The following is a 20586-nucleotide window of genomic DNA, read 5'->3' as shown; positions in this document are numbered from 1 at the left end:
CTGGGTAACTAGCCCTCGTTGACCGCCAGCCTCCATGGTACGCGTACACTCTGACCCCAGCCTCCTCGGTAGCTGAGACCGACTCGTGAACACCAGACTCGCTGGGTGACTACCCTTGTGATCCCAAGCCTCCCTGGTACTGACCCGTCAGTTGACCCCAGACTGCCTGGTAACAACGCCTCTGAACATAGACACTGGTACTACCTCTACAACAGTCTCCTGGTATACTCCCCGGCTCTGACCCCAGACTCCTGGTAGTACGCTCTGAACCCAGACTCCTGGACTGACCGGCTCTGACCCCAGACTCCTGGTACACCACTCTGACCCCCAGACTCCTGGTACTAACCTGCTAGACCCAGACTCCTGGACTACTCTGACCCGCCAGACTCCTGGTACTACCCTCGGTGACCAGACTCGCTGGTACTGACCGTTCTGACCCCAGACTCTGTACTACCTGCTGACCCCAGACCTGCTGGTACAGTGAAGGCTTCTTAACAATTCATGTGATTGTCAGGGTTTAATATTAATGATTGAGGGAGTTAGCCTGGATGTTGTAGATTCCATCCCAAGGGTTTCCATTCCAGGAGGCTGGGGTCAGAGGGTAGTACCAGGAGGCTGGGGTCAGAGGGTAGTACCAGGAGTCTGGGGTCAGACGGTAGTACCAGGAGGCTGGGATCAGACGGTAGTACCAGGAGTCTGGGGTCAGAGGATAGTACCAGGAGTCTAGGGTCAGAGGGTAGTACCAGGAGGCTGAGGTCAGAGGGTAGTACCAGGAGTCTGGGGTCAGAGGGTAGTACAAGGAGTCTGGGGTCAGAGGGTAGTACCAGGAGGCTGGGGTCAGAGGATAGTACCAGGAGGCTGGGGTCAGAGGGTAGTAGGGAACAGTAGAGCAGGTAGCTGATTACATACATCTCTCAAGACAAACACACTACCAAAATCTGAAAAAGAACCCATGGCATTTATTGTAATGTTGATCAAAGGTACATTCTTGACCCACTAATCAATTCCAATTATACCCAAGCCCTAACCTATACAGCCACAACTGGGGATCCAATCTAGCTAGTCAATGGCCCATTTCACTGTGATGAGACAAAGCCTGAAGACATTTATATTATTTAATCTATGTCCTATCTTATCTGGGTTTGTTGTTTTCACATGCAGGCAAATGACAGCAGTCATACAGATAGCACTGTCAGGCAAATGACAGCAGTCATACAGATAGCACTGTCAGGCAAATGCACAAAGCTTTTGTAAATGCAGTCTCAAACACTGTGGGGCACTGACCAATTATTACCCAAAGCCTAGTCAGGTGCCTCGTAATCAAATGTAGAGCCTCTCTTGTCCTGTTGCTTCCCACATCACATTCCACAGAAATAAGCATCCAAACATTAACCCTGCGTAACCGTGTATAACCCTGTGTACCAACAGTACCAACAGTCTGGGTATCTTTTTTTACATCTTTGAAGCAGTACATCCTAAAATATTCCATTCTGATGAAGAAGAAGAGGAAGTTCACTCAAGAGTATTGGACCATAGTTACACTCCACAACATGTATAAAACAGCATCAACACAACCAATCCCAGAGACTCCCCATTCCCACAGATCACTACTTTTCACCAAAGACATATAGAAAGACAATACACTATGTCTATGACAAAAAGTAGTGCACTACTTAAGGAATAAGGAGTCATTTAAGACAGAATGAATGTGTGTTTTATATTCTATGTTACCCACCTTCGCAGCAGTCCTGCCACATGCGCAGGTCAATGTTGGGGATGTCGTCACAGCTGCCATATCCGTGGGGCAGCTGTGCCACGCTGAACACGTCTTGCTGGATACGAGTGATGTTATCACCGTTGTCACACAGCACCCTCGTCAGAGATGCCTGCTTCAGCTGGGTCAGCTGGGCCGGGGTGAATACACCTGGGTTCTCATACCAGAACCTGGAAGCACAACCCAGGAGGAGAGGAGAGGATGGAGGGTTACATGTAAACACACACCATACAGACAAAACCTATACTGTGTCCATCTCTCTCTCTCTCTCTCTCTCTCTCTCTCTCTCTCTCTCATCCTCCTAAAAAATGTGTTGAGGATGAGCATAATTCATTTGACAAGAATTGGTAGCTGAGGGGATGTGAGCTCACCGGTCCCCATCTCTAAGGCGTTTGAACTGGATAGCCAGAATACACATGAGGGTGGGTCCCAGCCGGCTCCCAGGAACCAGGTCCTCAGCCATCAGAGCAGGGAACAGGTCGATGTTCTGGGGAGTGCCGTATAGCCTGGAGAGATAGGAATAGACAGACAGTCACAGCACTGTTACTCAACCCCAATGGAGCCACAGTTCAAGTGTGACTGCAAATGATTGATAGCTAAAAACCTGGTTTGCACCTCTGCAGCTTCTCCCTGACTTGGGGATTCTTGATCTCATTCCTCAGGTCGTCAAAGCTCTGTGCCGAGGTCAGGTTACAGAAGGTCCGGTAGTCATTGTAGGGCGGTATCCCATGATCCCTTCCTCTCTGGATGTTCATGGCGGCCAGGTCCAGCGCCACAGAGTGGGCCATGGAGAACAGCCTCTCCGTCAGCTCCGTGTTCAACAGCTGGGTCGACACACGCATCTTCCCCGCCACTCCGAACAGGCCCCGCAGTAGGGGGTCGATGCCCCCCTCATTGACGATGCGGAAGGGGGAGAAGAAGGCACGGTGCAGGGAGATGTGGCCCTGGGGGATGGGCTGGAAGTTCTCATCCAACCGGTACAGGATGGGGTTGATGAGGGTGTGTCCGAAGCGGAAGGCGGCCGTGGCGAAGGCGTTGAGGATGCCGGCATTGATGTTGGGGTTGTATCCGTGGTAGTCGCCAATCAGCTTCCTCCCCGCGTCACCCATGACCTGAGGGAGGGGGTGACCATCATCATCATCATCACCAATAATAATCATTTACAGAGATAGCACCTTTCATCAATCTGAAGACCTTTGACAGGAACCTTGGTTAGATCTATATAGTAGAGTAGTCCTTATCTTGGCTTAGTAGTAAATGAACAGAGTACTAGATCTATATAGCTAGAGTAGTCCTTATCTGGTAGATGTATGAAGAGAGTACTAAATCTATATAGTAGAGTAGTCCTTATTGTTGGTTAGAGTATGAGAGAGACACTAGATCTATTATAGTAGAGTAGTTCCTTACCTTGGTTAGAGTATGACAGAGTACTAGATCTAATAGTAGAGTAGTCCTTACTTGGTTAGAGTATGAGAGACGTACTAGATATATATAGCAGAGTAGTCCTTACCTTGGTTAGAGTATGAGACAGAGTACTAGATCTTATAGTAGAGTAGTCCTTACCTTGGTTAGAGTATGAGAACAGAGTACTAGAACTATATACGTAGAGTAGTCCTTACCTTGTTAGAGTATGAGACAGAGTAGTAGATCTATATAGCAGAGTAGTCCTTATCTTGGTTAGAGTATGAGAGAGTACTAGATCTATATAGCAGAGTAGTCCTTACCTTGGTTAGAGTATGAGACAGAGTACTCAGATCTATTACGTAGAGTAGTCCTTACCTTGGTTAGAGTATGACAGAGTACTAGATCTATATAGTAGAGTAGTCCTTATATTTGGTTAGAGTATGAGAGAGTAGCTCCGATATAAATAATTAGTGCAGAGTAGTCCTCTTACCTTGGGTTAGAGTATCTAGGTTAGAGTAATGAGAGATAGAAGATGTAGAGTAGATCTTATTGCAGAGTATAGTAAGAGTGTAAGGTCTTACAGTTCTGGTTAAGATGTCATGGACAGAGTTAGATAGGTATCTTATATAGTAGAGTTGCAGTAGTCCCTTACTTTCTTCTTGGTTAGAGTATGAGACAGAGTACTACGAGATCCTTAGTAGAGAGTAAGTCCTTACATTGGTTAGAGTATGAGACAGAGTAGTAGATCTATATAGCAGAGTAGTCCTTACTCTCGTGTTAGAGTCATGAGACAGAGTACTAGATCTATATTAGTTAGAGTAGTCCTTACCTTGTTGTTAGAGTATGAGGAAACAGAGTAGTCAAGATCTGATATACGTCAGTAGTAGTCCTTACCTTGGTTAGAGTATGAGACAGAGTACTAGATCTTATATAGTAGAGTAGTTGTCCTTACCTTGGTTAGAGTATGAGACAGAGTAGTAGATCTATATAGCAGAGATAGTCCTTACCTCTTGGTTAGAGTATGAGACAGAGTACTAGATCTATATAGCTAGAGTAGTCCTTACCGTTGGTTAGAATCTTAGTATGAGAGACTAGAGTATACCAGATCTAGTTATAGCAGAAGTAGTTCCTTACAGTTAGCAGGTATGATCTATATAAGGATAGCTTATGTTAGGGTATGAGAAGAGTACTAGATCTATATATTCCGTACAGAGGTAGTCCTTACCTTGGTTTAGTATGAGACATCGAGTAGTAGAAGAATTTATATAGCCAAGAAGTCTCCTTAGACCTGTTCGGGTTAGAGTATGAAGACTAGAGTAGTTAGTAGTCTATATATCAGAGTTAAGTCCTTAACCGGTTGACGTCTGGGAAGAGTGTCCCTCCTTACGAGTATTGTACTATGGTTGATATAGAGCACGGAGTATCTAGATCTATAATAGCAAGCCCAGTCACGCTCAGCTGTACCATCGGTTTAGAGGTATGAGAGAGAGTACGTATAAGGATCTACGTATAGTCAGAGTAGTTCACGCTTTCCTGGTTCGAGATTGAGCATGAGTAGGTAGAATCTATAGTAGCAGAGTACTCTCTATACCTGTGCTTAGAGTATGAGACAGAGTAAGTGATTCATATTGCTTAGAGTAGTCTAGCTCTGTTACATGCCCAGACATGGATGTACGTAGTACTCGTAATAGCAGAAGTAGGTAGTACTCTGTATAGAGTAGAGCACAGAGTAAGTAGAATCTATATAGGCTTCCTTACTCTGGGTTAGAGTATGGAGACAGATATAATTATATAGCAGAGTGTCCTTACTTAGCCGAGAGACGGTAGAGTTCTTATAGCCAACGTAGTGCTTATTGTAGAATTTGAGACGGAGCATAGAATCAAGTAGAAGAGTTAGTTGCAAAGATGATCTACCTTGGTTATGAGTATGAGACAGAGATACAATAGATCTATAATTAGGGGAGGTTAAGATGGCCTTACCATATTGGTTTAGAGTATGAGACAGAGTAGTAATCTATATAGCAGAGTAGTCCTTACCTTGGTTTAGTAGTACTGAGAGCATTGAGTAGTGAGAGTTCGTACTATAGTATAGACAGAGAGTAATGTACTAGCGAGTAGTTTATTTGTGTTAGAGAGTATGAGATAGAGAGTAGATCTATAAGCAAGAGTCTCAGTCCATTACGCTTGGTAGAGTATGAACACGAAGTAGTAGATCATATAGCAGAGTAGTCCTTACCTTGGTGTAGAGTAAGACAGAGTAGTAGATCTATATAGCAGAGTAGTCTTACCTTGGTTAGAGTATGAGACAGAGTAATAGATCTATATAGCAGAGTAGTCCTTACCTTGGTTAGAGTATGAGACAGAGTAGTAGATCTATATAGCCGAGTATGTCCTTACCTTGGTTAGAGTATGAGACAGAGTAGTAGATCTATATAGCAGAGTAGTCCTTACCTTGGTTGAGTATGAGACAGAGTAGTAGATCTATATAGCAGAGTATGCCTTACCTTGGTTAGAGTATGAGACAGAGTAGTAGATCATATAGCAGAGTAGTCTTACCTTGGTTAGAGTATGAGACAGAGTAGTCCTTACCTTGGGCAGCAGTGGTTGTAGTGATGTGTTGCATCTGTGCGCCAACTATTTCCTTGCCTCGTGGTAGATGGTGTCTCCCGTCCCAGTGTGGGTTGAGTCTGAGCAGCTTCTGTAGCTATGCGGTTGTGTTCCCTGAACACACGGTGTGCATGGCTGTCAGACCCAGCTGCTCGTTGGCCGTGTTCCAGCCAGGAAGCAGGGAATGGGGCTCTCGTTCTCATCCCTCATACACACTCTGTGGGCCCCGTGGCAAAGGGTAGCAGGGGCTTCCCAGAGCGCTGGACGATGCCCGCCTCAGCAGTCCCCTCTGACTGGCCAGGTCGCGGACCTCCTCTGACTCGTGGCGTGAGCTGCCGTACACGTTGGACGCGTCGATGTCACGATGTCAGCTGGTTGATCTGTTCCCGTGGAAACACGCTGTTCATGAGGAGTGATGTCATGCCGCTGCCGCACAGGGACTGGAGCGCACAAAGAACATGCAAGCGTGACCCGCTGCGCGCCTGCCGAGGGTCCCCCGGGGGGAACTGGATTGGGAAGCAGGGAGGGTCATTGGTGCACACGTTGGTACACGCTGGCCGTCTGAGAAACGTGATTGGCTGAGGGCGGCAACTGTGGAATCTAGATCATGGTCCAGGAACTGTCCCCACTGCATGAGCATGTGGGTGAAGTGGTCATCTGGGGTGATGGTCTCCGTGCCGATCATGGTGGTGGAAACGAGGCGGGGCAAAGGACAGGCGCGTGGCCGTTGTGATGGCGGCTGCTAGCGCATGGCGGCAATTGAGCCGTTGTCGTAGACTGACTTGAGGAGGCGCTGGAAGGCGGTGAGGGAGGCGCCCCACATGGGGTGCTGCAGGTTGTTGCAGGTGCCGTCGTGGCTGCGGTACTTCTGGTGGAAGCAGATGTCAGAACAGTTGTTGAAGCGGCGGTGGGCCGTGCAGCCTGATAGGTTGGCGATCACATCCAGGAAGTGAGGGGACACCAGGTCATTGTAGCGGAATGCTGGGGACGAAGGGAGGGACAGGAGGTGTACTTTATGGTGTACTGTATAAGGCCACATACAGAGGAAACAAGCACAGGGTTGTGTACTACACCACTACATCAATATAGTTCCACCTAACAGAGGAGCATGTCGGCTACTAATGTTTGCCCTGGGAATGTAAACCTGCATCTTGAGGGCAAAGAGTGTTCCTCTGACATGCGCTAGCTCCCTGAGAAACTAGACAGCTCCTGTGTTACAGCTCAGTGTGTGTGTGTTTGTGTGATGTGTGAGGTGCTTTGTGTAACTCAACTCAATGGGGAAAAGTGAGACTTCTCATCAGAAGTCAGCTGGCTGATGAAACATCAACATCCACCAACCCTCCCATCTCCCCCCAAATCCCACCCTTCCACCTCCACCCTCTGGTCATTCACAGAATCGATCCAGCCATACACAACCTTCGGGGTAGCAGTGTGTGGGGGGAGAGGGTGTCCCAGGTCACATAGACATAAACCAAACAGGCTACATTGTTTTTGCTGACGTGCAAAAGTTAGGGCCCGGTGTAACAATGAACACTTGACTGTTGTCATAACCAGTGAAAACACTGAGCCTTTCCTCTCGCTATCTCTCTCTCTCTACCTCGCTATCGCTCTCTCTCTAGCTCTCTATCTCTCCCTCCCTCCCTCCCTCATAAATCTTAAATATGGGGGACCAGTCCCCTTGTTTGGGTCATTGGACACATTGCTCTTTTCACCCGTGACAAATGACCATATTAGGCATGATGTATCGGTAGTAAAACCCTTTATGAGCATCCAGTCAAATGCTCAGTGGTTCACTGGGTCAGAATGAGAAGAACATGTCATACAGATGTCATAAACATCTATCTACAGCCAGAGATTTTTTTTAAATCCAACTGAAGTAACCCATTGAATGTTTGTGGATTGAGGCATTGGCATGTCCTCCTCACTTCCATACATTCACATTGCATAGAAAGCCTGCTAACTCATAACTCAATCAAAGCCTTATATGTCCTCTTTATTCCATGGATGGCTGTCTGCTGTCTCACCTGTGCCGTTGGTGTCGACCATGAGGCCCTGGTTGACGTGGTTCTGGATGAGGAGCAGGGTTTGTTCGAAGATCTCCCCCGCCCTGGCCTGCCCCACTGTGTAGGGGTCCCTGGGGTAACGAAATAGGGCCAGCAACTCTCCAGGGGTACGAGGGTTACTACAGAGAGAGAGAGAGATGAGGGGGGAGAGAGAGAGACCGAAGAGGGGCGCTTAGAGAGAGAAATGTGATATGAGAAATGCAGTATGTAGTATTACAAACAAATACAGTATGTACTACTACAAAGAAATATAGTATGTAGTGTTACAAATAAATACAGTATGTAGTATTAAAAATAAATACAGTATGTAGTATTACAAAGAAATACAGTATGTAGTATTACAATGACAAAGAAATTACAGTATGTAGTATTAACAAAGACATACAGTTATGTACTTTACAAAGAAATACAGTATGTAGTATTACAAGAAATACAGTACTGTAGTATTACAAGAAATACAGTTGTGCATTATACAGAAAGAACTATAAAGAAATACTGTTGTATTACAAAGAAATATACAGTATGATAGTATACATATAAATACTGTATGCTATTATTACAAAGAAAATAAATAAATTTGTATATACAAAGAAATACAGTATGTAGTATTACAAAGAAACACCAGTATGCATTATTACAAAGAAATAAAAAAATATGTAGTATTACAAAGAAATACAGTATGTAGTATTACAAATAAATAAATGATAAATATTAGTAAGAAATAAAGACAGTGTATCGACAGATGAATAGTTAGTCATTAACAAAAAAAATAAAAAATATGTAGCAACAAGAAATTCAAGTATGTAGTAACTACAAAGAAATACAGTATGTAGTACTATCAAAATAAAATAAATAAATAATATGTAGTATTACAAAGAATATATAGTACTAGAGGATCCAAATTAAGAGATGTTTGAATATGCTAGTCATATATAGTGATGATGACACACATCGGACGGAGCATTGCAATCAAGTCCTCAGGCTGTGAGAAGACCCTTTAGTGGATGTGCACAGTTACAGAGCACAAACACAAACAAAACAAACAAGCCAGCGAACCACTGAGCTCTGGGGCCCAGAGGCTAGAAATCCTAGCTGGCTGGCTGGCTGCTGGCTGGCTGGTGGCTGTGCTGGCTGGCTGTTGGGGTGTGGCTGTGGCTCTGTGTGGTGTTCGTGTGTGTGTGTGTGTGTGGTGTGTGTGTGTGTGTGTGTGTGTGTGTGTGTGTGTGTGTGTGTGTGTGGGTGTGTGTGTGGTGGGGGTGGTGTGTGTGTGTGTGGTGTTGTGTGTGTGTGTGTGTGTGTGTGTGTGTGTGTGTGTGCGCGTGCATATGGAAACATGCTCCTGTTAACCACATCATCAGATCAAAGAGCTTACACACAAAACATGACTCAAGATAGAGTTCAGAAATTATAATATAACAAAGCTTAGATTCATAAGCCTGATTCCAACCCACTGACTAAAAGGGCATTTGACTTACCCATCAAACAGATGCCTCCTGGTGGATTCGATGGCACTGTCCACGTTGCGGATGGCCTCTTCAATAGACGACGTCACGAAGGTGTCCCCTTGTCTACTTACTGGAGGCACTGCAAACAGATAGGCACTGCTTTCATAGCCAGTCGTAAAATCAACTAACACTGATAATAAAACAATAGAATAATTTGCCATAAACTGACATCAGATGTTTCAACTGCGTATGTCATCTGTTGTGCTGTGTTCAAGACAGCTTGAGGTAGAATTATAACCTAGATCAGGGGTAGGCAACTAGATTCATGACTACATTGAAACACGATCATGTCTATTTTTGTATTCATGAGAATACTTGGGAACAGATTTCTTAAATTAAACAAATTTTTTGATGAATTCCTGGTGATTGTACAATTTTTTGTTGTTGGAGGAAACAGAACACAGATTGGAGGGAAAAGAACACATTTCTGGCAGACTGCGTAGTGAATTTGTAGTGTGCCATGTAAAAAATGGAGTGTCTGATGTGTAGGCTGCAGACCCGTCCAACAACAACCCAACATGGGCACAGTTCACTGTCGGCACGCTAGCTAGCATCGGCTACGAGACAGCGTGCAGGCAGGCCAAGGAAAATAAGCAACACTGGGGCTAGAGCTGAGGAGTAGGCCCAACCTATGGTGTTACAATAGCTGTGTTACATCGGTCACAAAGCCTTGGTCCGGTGAGGAGTGGGGTGTGTGCAGGCTTTGGTTCTATCCCAGCAAAAACACATCTGATTCAGGTGTGTTAGAGCAGAGCTGGAACAAAAGCTTTGCAATGTCTGTAGTTCTCCACAAATAGGGTTAGCCTAGATTAGCATACTCTAGCTGTGTCTTACCTAGGACGGTGAGCACCATGCTAGCGGACTGGTAGCCAATAGGATTGCGGGCGACACACTCGTAGCGTCCACCGTCGGCTAGACCCACGTCCTTGACCTCCAGGAAGCCCTCAGGGGCGATGTGGAACTTCCCACTTTCCGTCACCTGGACACCGTCCTGCAGAGTTGCCGGGAGAGACAAGGGTTGAAAGGTCAGGAGGTGTGGACTAGTGTGGGGTAATGAGTAGGGCACTGCCTTGAGTTACACAGTCAACGCCATAGGGTCTGACAGGCCTGCTTAAACCCTACATCCCAAACTGAGCACTCCATTCTGCCACCTCTGGTCTCTTGGCTCTCCAACCCCTATGGGAAGGAAGCTCCCACTCAGCCCAGTCCAAGCTTTTCTCTGTCCTGGCACCACAATGGAGGAACCAGCTACCCCCTGAAGCTAGGACAGCAGAGTCCCTGCCCATCTTCTGAAAACATCTGAAACCCTACTTCTTCAAATAGTGTCTTAAATAATCCCACAACACATATTCATATATATACACTATATATACAAAAATATGTGGACACCCCTTCAAATGAGTGGATGTTCGATTATTTCAGCCACACCCATTGCTGACAGGTGTATAAATCGAGCACACAGCCATGCAATATCCATAGACAAACATTGGCAGTAGAATGGCCATACTGAAGAGCTCAGTGACATTCAATGTGGCACCGTCATAGGATGCCACCTTTCCAACAAGTCAGTTCATTAAATTTCTGCCCTGCTAGAGCTGCCCCGGTCAACTGTAAGTGCTGTTATTGTGAAGTGGAAACGTCTAGGAGCAACAACGGCTCAGCAGCAAAGTGGTAGGCCACACAAGCTCACTGGACAGGACCGCCTAGTGCTGAAGCGCGTAGCAAGTAAAAGTTGTATGTCCTTGGTTACAACACTCACTATAGTTACAAACTGACTCTGGAAGCAAATTCAGCACAATAACTGTTCGTTGGGAGCTTCATGAAATGGGTTTTCATGGCCGAGCAGCCGCACACAAGCCTAAGATCACCATGCACAATGCCAAGTGTCAGCTGGAGTGGTGTAAAGCTCACCGCCATTGGACTCTGGAGCAGTGGAAACGCGTTCCCTGGAGTGATGAATCACGCTTCACTATCTGGCAGTCCGATGGATTAATCTAGGTTTGGCGGATGCCAGGAGAACGCTACATGCCCCAATGCATAGTGCCAACTCCACGTTTGGTGGAGGAGGAAGAATGGTCTGGGGCTGTTTTTCATAGTTTGGGCTAGGCCCCTTAGTTCCAGTGAAGGGAAATCTTAACGCTACAGACACTAATGACATTCTAGACGACTCTGTGCTTCCAACTTTGTGAAGGCAGTTTGGGGAAGACCCTTTCCTGTTTCAGAATTGAAATAACCTTGACCTCAACCCCATCGAACAGATTTTGGATGAATTGGAAAGCAGACTGCAAGCCATACCTAATCACCCAACATCAGTGCCCAACCTCACTAAAGCTCTTGTGGCTGAATGGAAGCAAGTCCCCGCAGCAATGTTCCAACATCTAGTAGAAAGCCCTTCCCAGGAAGAGTGGAGCGCCTGTTATAGCAGCCCAAAGGGGGGACCAACTCCCATAATAATGCCCATGGTCTTGAATAGATGTTCGCGAGCAGTGTCCACATACTTTGGCAATATAGTATATATATATATTTCGTGAACTAACACTAGCACTTGACACCCCCCCCCCACTCACCCACCCTTACTAGACTTTGCTGATAGCTACTTTACTGAGGAAAAATGTACTTAGTATGACCTGTGATATGTGTTGTCCCACCTAGCTATTTTAAGATAATTCACTAACTGTAAGCTAAATTACCAAAATGTAAAAAATGCCTGACCAGGTTGGGTTATATGGAGACTATAAAATCAGCTTGGTACATGGCTTATTTTTACAATAGGCTGTAGATATATCTAGGCCTGTACACAACAACTTTCTTTATATATACAGGCTACTAATACTGTGAAAGTTACTAACAGCCATTATCTGATCAGAGCAGACCTTGACTACCTTACCCTTACCCTTCCCTTTCCCATCCCCTCCTTCCCATCCCCTGTCCTCAGCGAGAGCTGGCTATGCTAGCAATTGTTGCCACGGAGGGCGTGACAACGGCAACCATAGTTGGTGACAGGTGACAGGTTTCTAACCTTGTTCCAGGTGAGGACAGGCTGCGGGCTGTCCCTGAGCTCTGCAGGAATCTGACGTCCGTGCCAGACTCCACAGTCACGTCCTTGGAGCATTTGTGAAAATAGGCGTTCACTGATGATTTGAAAACATGTGTTATGATTACATCAACGCTCGCAGCAGCTCACAGTGCAGTGCAATGAAATCCATGCAGTAAAGACACTTTGTTATCCAAATGTTCTAGCATGTCAAAACAGACACTAATAACTTATTAATTGCTGGCCACGCAACGCGCGCACACACACCACACACACACACCACACACACACACACACACACACACACACACACACACACACAACACACACACACAACACAACACCACAACACACACACACACACACACACACACACACACACACACACACACACACACACACACCCACACACACACACCCACACACACACACTGACATGTGCACCTCCTCTCTTTTTTTTTCATACCCTCTCTCTCTTTTTCATGTTAAGTCATGTCCTCCTAAATCTCTCTTATTACATTACAAGGGACTAGCTGAAGATTTTCATTCACACACAGCAGTCAAAGGTCAACACTCATTTACTGTCCTATACAGTCAAAACCCAGAGGTGACTCAGTGTGTCCCTTGTGATTAGACGAGGGGTACACCTCTCTCTTCACCACAGTCTGGGGAGGTGCTTTTTCCTCTTCACAGTAAAAATTCCCATTCCCCAATGGTGGGTGTGTAACCAACGCAGCCAGCCACCTAGTCATGAGAAGATCACTTTCCTGTTTCAGGAGGACCTCTAAGCCCTGAGGGATCCTGAAGTTTAAGCAGATGAACTGTTCTCAAGATATCAAGTAGACTAAACTCTTAGGAAAAAAGGTGCTATCTAGAACCTAAAAAGGTTTGCTTCGGCTGTCCCCATAGGAGAACCATTTGAAGAACCCTTTTGGTTCCAGGCAGAACCCTTCTGGGTTTCAGTAGAACCCTTTCCACATAGGTTCTACATGGAAACCCAATTATTCAAACCTGGAACAAAGGGTTCTACCTGGAACCAAAAAGGGTTCTCCTATGGGGACAGCCGAAGAACTTCTTTTGGGAACCTTTGTTTCTAACAGTGTCAGAAAACTCAATGCTAGAAAAACACTATAACACTCTATGATCTAACGCTGTCAGGCCTAAAAAACATGTTCTCAACGTAGCCAACTAGCCATTCATCTTTTCCTGTTCCCACGTCAACAGTGTGTCTGTCTGTCTGTCTGTCTGTCTGTCTGTCTGTCTGTCTGTCTGTCTGTCTGTCTGTCTGTCTGTCTGTCTGTCTGTCTGTCTGTCTGTCTGTCTCTGTTTGCATGTCTCTCTCTCTCTCTCGCTCTGTTACTCGCTGAAAGTCTCATTTTGTTTAAGTGTTGCTCAGGGTTGTGTGTACAGGGTTTACAGTGTTGTAGGCCAATATGTATCATGTACTGCATGTTAACAGCCATTACTACATGGAAAACATGATGTCATCTGGGATTACAGAATGCCATGCTTTCCTGCCCCGCTCTGCTCAACATTCTACTTACAACTACAAGCCTTTCATTTCTGAGAGAGAGAGAGACCACCCATACGTGGAATGTGTGCACGCATGACTGTAAGTCACTTTGGATAAAATCGTCTGCTAAATGGCATATATTATTATATTATTATTTCTCTGATTGCAGGCTATCTAGAGTGTAAACGACAAATTAGCCCAAGACGTTGTGTACTGTCACTCCCACTCTCTCAATCTTTACTACCCTCCACTCCCCTCTTTTTAAAAAGCCTAGGAGTGTTTGGAGAGGCCCTTAAAATAACACATTGAAATGTTTTTCCTTCTAGCCTACACAATGATGCAGTATAATTATCTCATCACAGATGGCGTTCTCTAAAAATGGTCAACATTGACAAGGTGTCCTTGAATGTTTCGAAAAGTGCTTAAAACAAAATGTACTATAATTACTACTCCATACACAACATTTGAATTCATACGTCAATCATAACAGCATGCAGATTCATACTATATTCATACATCAGGCATAACATCTGGATCCTGCTAGGGTATAGAGTAGAGATCCGTCTCACCTCTCTGCTGGATGTTAAGCTGTACGGCGGTGCGCACCGTGCCCAGCGGGCTGACGGCCTGGCACTCATACTGGCCCTCATCGTGGGTCGCCACGCGGGCGATCCTCAGTGTGCCCGTAGAGAGGACCAGGTGGCGGCGGTCCTGGGGCAGGGGGCTGCCCCCCCGCGTCCAGGCGATAACGGGCTGGGGGTATCCGCTGGCCTCACAGGTGAAGTCCACCGTGTGACCCTCCAACACTGACTGGTCCTGGGGGGTCACTGTGAACTGGGGGGTCGCTGGGGAACAGGAACCGCAGGAGAGTTAGGCACAAAAACAAGTTAAATCATGTTCTCTCAACAGTGTGTTGTATACATATGGGCAATTCTTAGCAGGTTGACGTTTATTAAGTCTTGTCCTGGAGGCAGAACTGAGCGATTTCCCCTTAGATAGGTCCGCAGGAAAGTCAAAATTGGCTATATTGGAAACATTTATGAAAACAAAAAAGTGCTTTTTAGTCTTAATTTAAGGTTAGGTTGAGGCATTATGGTTAGCAGTGTGGTTAAGGGTAGGGTTAAGGTTAGGGTTAGGTTTAAAAGCAGATTTTATGACTTTGTGGCTGTGCTAGCTAGTGACCAGTCTGCAAAGCTGCCTCGAGAAAAAGATTAATGTCAAAAAACGCTAACCTGACAATTCTTAGCAGACACAAACATATGTACCATTAAAATACCCTTTACACATATGGTTCTTCATTGAAAGCAAATTATACTGTGCATCATTGCTTCATATCTTGGTCCATGTTTGTCCATTGTCAATGTAAACTCAAGAAACTACAGAAGATGGCAAACTACAAACAAGATGTTTGCCACTGCCTCTCTCTAAATACTGACTCTACAGTGCTATTCACCCTGTACAATGATGTGAGCGGTAGCGTGGATGGTGTCCAGGTTGTTGGAGGCGAAGCAGGTGTACTGCCCCCCGTCTGCCTGCACCACGTGCTGGATGAACAGCCCCCCAGACGGGGTGGTGTTGATACGGGCATCGGTAGGCAGGGGCGTGCGGTCCCCCTTGGTCCAGGAGACCCGGGGCTGGGGCTGGCCTGTAGCGCTACACTCCAGGGTGATACTCTCCCCCACCAACACCTCTGTATTCTGGGGCTGGATCACAAAACTGGGCCGCGCTGGGGGAGGAAGGTAGGGGATGAGATAGAGAAGGAGAGACAGAGGAAGATTGAMACAAAGTATCTAAGTGATAACATGGGTGGAAACTAAAGAAGCCTATTCTTTCCCACATAAGGCCTTGAGTTGTTCCTGCCCACTTGATCTGACCAGGATGAATATCTGGTCCTACACAGAACCATATCATCTGGTCCTACACAGAACCATATCATCTGGCCCTAAACAGAACCATATCATCTGGCTCTACACAGATTCACATCATTCTGGTCCTACGCAGAACCATATCATCTGGCTCTACAGCGAACCATATCATCTGGTCCTACACAGAATCATATAATCTAGCCCTACACAGAACCATATCATCTGGTTTAACAGAATCATATAATCTAGCCCTACACAGAACCATATCATCTGGTCCTACGCAGAATCATATTATCTGGCCCTACACAGAATCATATAATCTGGCCCAACAAGAAACCATGATCATCTGGTCCTACACAGAATCATATAATCTGGCCCTACACAGAACCATATCATCTGGTCCTACACAGAATCATATAAGGTGGCCCTACACAGAACCATATCATCTGGCCCTACACAGAGAAATATAATCTGGCCCTACACAGAACCACAGCATCGGGCCAAGTGTGGAGGAAATAATGAGAGGGAGCAAGAGATCACAGATATAGGGTACCTTGTTAACTGTACAAGAGCATAAGCGTAACAGGTGCAGCCAAATATTACTCTAAGTAACCACTTCACTGGCATTGTAGAGAAGGACTTACATTATATAGCCCATGAAAAATATTCAAACATGTATTACATAATATGAGGGACCACTCACAGGGGGCTCCGAAGTATCTGAGTGTGACCTGAGAGGTCTTGACCTCTCCAGCCACGTTCTTGGCCATGCACTGGTACACTCCCTGGTCCGTCTCCCGCGTGTCCTGGATCATCAGAGTACCGTCCTCCAGCAGGTTCAGACGAGAGTCATCATGCATGTTCAGGGCATTACTGGGGAAAAATACACATACATAAATAACATTACATAATCGCATACATACAGTATGTTTATATGTGGCAGCAGGTAGCCTAGCAGTGTTGGACCAGTAACCGGACGGTTGCTGGTTCGAATCCCCGAGCTGACTAGTTGAAAAATCAGTCAATGTACCCTTGAGCAAGGCACTTAACCATACTTGCTCCTGTAAATCTCTCTGGATTAGAGCGTCTGCTAATTGACTAAATGGCTAAATGTTAACTGTAGGAAAAAGTAGTTAGGACACATTGTTTCAACGTTGATGTCACCATTGGAGAGTGGGCCTTACTTGTTCATAAGCCAGATGATCTGTGGTTTGGGGTTTCCCTCTGCCCTGCAGGTGAAGTACACCGTGTTCCCTGACGTCACGTCAACATCCTGGGGCTCTGACGTGATCCTGGGCAACTCTGCACAGGAGAGAGGGAGGAGGATAAGAGGAGGATGGGATAAAGACAGGTTTAAGAGAACACAATAAAGCAACCAGCCACATAAATATAGGACCATTTCCTTTCAGAACAAGAGTCATGTCTCTGTTAGTCTGATATAACTAGGCCATAGTAATGGTCTGTAGAGAGAACACTCTGATATAACTAGGCCAGAGCAATGGGAACCTGGTGAGGGGGCTTGGTGAGGGGGCCTGTTGAGGGGGTTTGGTGTGGGGGCCTGGTGAGAGGGCTTGGTGAAGGGGCTTGGTGAGGGGGCCTGTTGAGGGGTGGTGTTGGGAGCCTGGTGAGGGGTTTGGCGAGGGGGCTTGGTGAGGGGGCCTGTTGAGGGGGCCTGGTGAGGGGGTTTGGTGTGGGAGCCTGTTGAGGGGTTTGGTGTGGGAGCCTGGTGAGGGGGCTTGGTGAAGGGTCCTTTCTAGCTCAGTTGGTAGAGCATAGCCAGAGGAGTGAGTTCATTTCCGGAGAATGTGTGCACGCATGACTGTAAGTTGCTTTGGATAAAAGCGTCTGCTAAATGGCATATATTATTTAAGCAATAAGGCATTGAGGAGGTGTGGTATACAGCCAATATACCACGAACCAAGGACTGTTGTTAGGCACGATGCAATGCAGAGTGCCTGGATACAGCCCTTAGCCGTTGTATATTGGCCATATACCACAAACCCCCGAGGTGCCTTATTGCTATTATAAATTGGTTATCAAAGTAATTAGAACAGTAAATACATGTTTTTGTCATACCTGGTTTGAACCCTGAATGCTGATTGGCTGAAAGCCGTAGTATTTCAGACTGTAACAAAAAATATGTTTTAATGTTCTAATTAAATTGGTAACCAGTCTATAATCACAATAAGGCACCTCTGGGGTTTGTGGTATATGGCCAATATATCGAGGCTGTATCCAGAACTCCACGTTGAATCATACTTAAGAACAGCCAGGCCTGGTGAAGGGGCCTCTCTGGTTAAGAACAAGGATGGAAACAAGGGTGTGTGTACACACACCCACACACACAAATCAACTCCTGTGAGGAAATAGTTTGACTGCTCTAGGAATAAGGGCATGCAGCTGTCCCTGTGAGGAAATAGTTCAACTGCTCCAGGAATAAGGCATGCAGTGTCCCTGTGAGGAAATAGTTCAACTGCTCCAGGAATAAGGCAGGCAGTGTCCCTGTGAGGAAATAGTTCAACTGCTCCAGGAATAAAGCAGGCAGTGTCCCTGTGAGGAAATAGTTAAACTGCTCCAGGAATAAGGCAGGCAGTGTCCCTTTGAGAGCTGGAGCGTGGTGGTGGTGGTGGTGGTGAACTTCAGCCTGCTGCCTCCTGAGAGATTCTGACCTCTCTTGCAGACTGGCACTTTTAGGTGCACATACATAATTCACTCACTCACTCCATCCAAACACACACACACACGCATGCACACACACGCCTATTTGTCTACATGTGACAGACACATTTAATAGACAGCATAGAGTAGGCCCTCCAGTCCAGCATCTCTTCGCTCTCTCCTAACGCACACATCGTGCACATGGGACAGGCCAAGACATAAATCTGTCTACTCTGGGCCATCCAGGTCCTCCATCACCAACCAGCGTAGCAGGCCAACCAGCAGCTCCAACCAGACCGATGGGAAGCAGTAACCTCAGATTGTGTCTTTCTCACCACCACCACTATACCACATAAGACCACATCAGCACTGGGCACTAATTACACTGTTCGTTTTCCTTAACTCCAAACATGGCAACCCAGCCCTGGCTCCTGTCTCCTTCATAGGCCCAGGTCAGAGAAGGGACAGGAAAGGGAGTGGGTAGCCAGGCCAGCAGGGAGGTGGCACTTAACCACAGGCCCTGTTGTTTTGACAGCTGCTTGTTCCATTGTTTACAGCAGAGAGGAGCAGAGAGGGAAGAGAGGGGAGGAGAGAGATGAAAGAGAGAGGAGGGAAGGGAGAGGAGGAATGAAGAGGGGAGAGGAGGGCAGAGAAGGAGGGCAGGGGAGAGGAGAAGGAGAGGAGGGGAGAAGAGGGAAGGGAGAGATGGAGAGGAGGAGGGTTTTATGGGGTTCATTATTTCATTCTGCCAGCCTCACCCATCCATCCCTCACACCAGTGGAGGCTTCTGAGGGTAAGACAGCTTATAATAATGTCTGGAACGCAGTGGCGGCCGGTGCCATTTACGATGAGGGAGCACGATTATTTATTTTGTGAGCATGGCCTTATTTCTATTACAGCACTGTCATTCATATCCCATTCACCCAGTTCAATGTAAAATCAATAGGTTTAGGCTACTACATTTTTCCCTATACCCATCATGAGGTTGCTACAACCTAGCCTATGAATGAAAGTTTACAACGTAAGTGCAAACTGGTTGGTAGAAAGATTTGAGATGACAGACAGGTGACACATGGACAGACCGCTCATTCAATGCTGTCTTACTGCCAGCCTCTGACTGTGGTGCTATGTAAACAGCTACAAAGAATATAGATGAAAACTCTCTCGGTAGGTAGTGTTGTCTGCACCTTATTATGAGAAACTCTACCTCAGGCGAGCAATAGCTTGTACATCTCTTTCTCCGCCTCCTCTTCACACAGATCCCTGGGGATGGGGCTTGTTCCCGAGGGAGCCGTATATCCTCCGCCTTGGGCTTGTCAGAGTCGTGAAAGACGAAAAAGGATTCTGCTAGTCTGTGGTGAGTAATCGCAGTCCTTATGTCTAGAAGTAATTTTCGGTCATAAGAGACGGTAGCGGCAACATTATGTACAAAAAGAGTAAACAAAACAAACAAAACAACACAACCGGTTGGGGGCACGTACAACGTCTGCCTTCTGCTCCGGCACCATCTTACTAGGCGGAGTTCCTTTCTAGGCAGAGTTCCTCTGTCCAGTGTCTGTGTTCTTTTGCCCATCTTAATCTTTTATTTTTATTGGGCAGTCTGAGGTAAGGCGTTTTCTTTGCAACTCTGCCTAGAAGGCCAGCATCCCGGAGTCCCCTCTTCACTGTTGACATTGAGCCTGGTGTTTTGCAGGTACTATTTAATGAAGCTGCCAGTTGAGGACTTGTGAGGCGTCTGTTTCTCAAACTAGACACTAATGTACTTGTCCTCTTGCTCAGTTGTGCACCAGGGCCTCCCACTCCTCTTTCTATTCTGGTTAGAGCCATTTTGCACTGTTTTGTGAAGGGATTAGTACACAGCGTTGTACGAGATCGTCAGTTTCTTGGCAATTTCTCCCATGGAATAGCCTTCATTTCTCAGAACAAGAATAGACTGACTGAGTTTCGTAAGAAAGGTCTTTGTTTCTGAGCCTGTAATCGAACCCACAAATGCTGATGCTCCAGATACGCACCTATTCTACAATAATCATTTACAACATTAACAATGTCTACACTGTATTTCTGATCAATTTGATGTTATTTTAATGGACAAAAAATGTGCTATTCTTTCAAAAACAAGAACATTTCTAAGTGACCACAAACTTTTGAACAGTAGTGTATAAA

The 20586-nt window shown here is 46.1% G+C and overlaps 1 pseudogene; it reads right to left on the bottom strand.

The window, feature by feature from the left end:
• Window positions 1–20586, bottom strand: part of LOC111968858 (peroxidasin-like) — an 83832-nt pseudogene that overhangs the window by 12076 nt on the left and 51170 nt on the right.

The sequence above is a fragment of the Salvelinus sp. IW2-2015 genome, linkage group LG9 (genome assembly GCF_002910315.2).
Source record: "Salvelinus sp. IW2-2015 linkage group LG9, ASM291031v2, whole genome shotgun sequence".
NCBI classification, from domain to species: Eukaryota; Metazoa; Chordata; class Actinopteri; order Salmoniformes; family Salmonidae; genus Salvelinus; species Salvelinus sp. IW2-2015.
The sequence above is the reverse complement of the archived record's forward strand: the minus strand, read 5'-3'. Positions and strand labels throughout refer to the sequence as shown.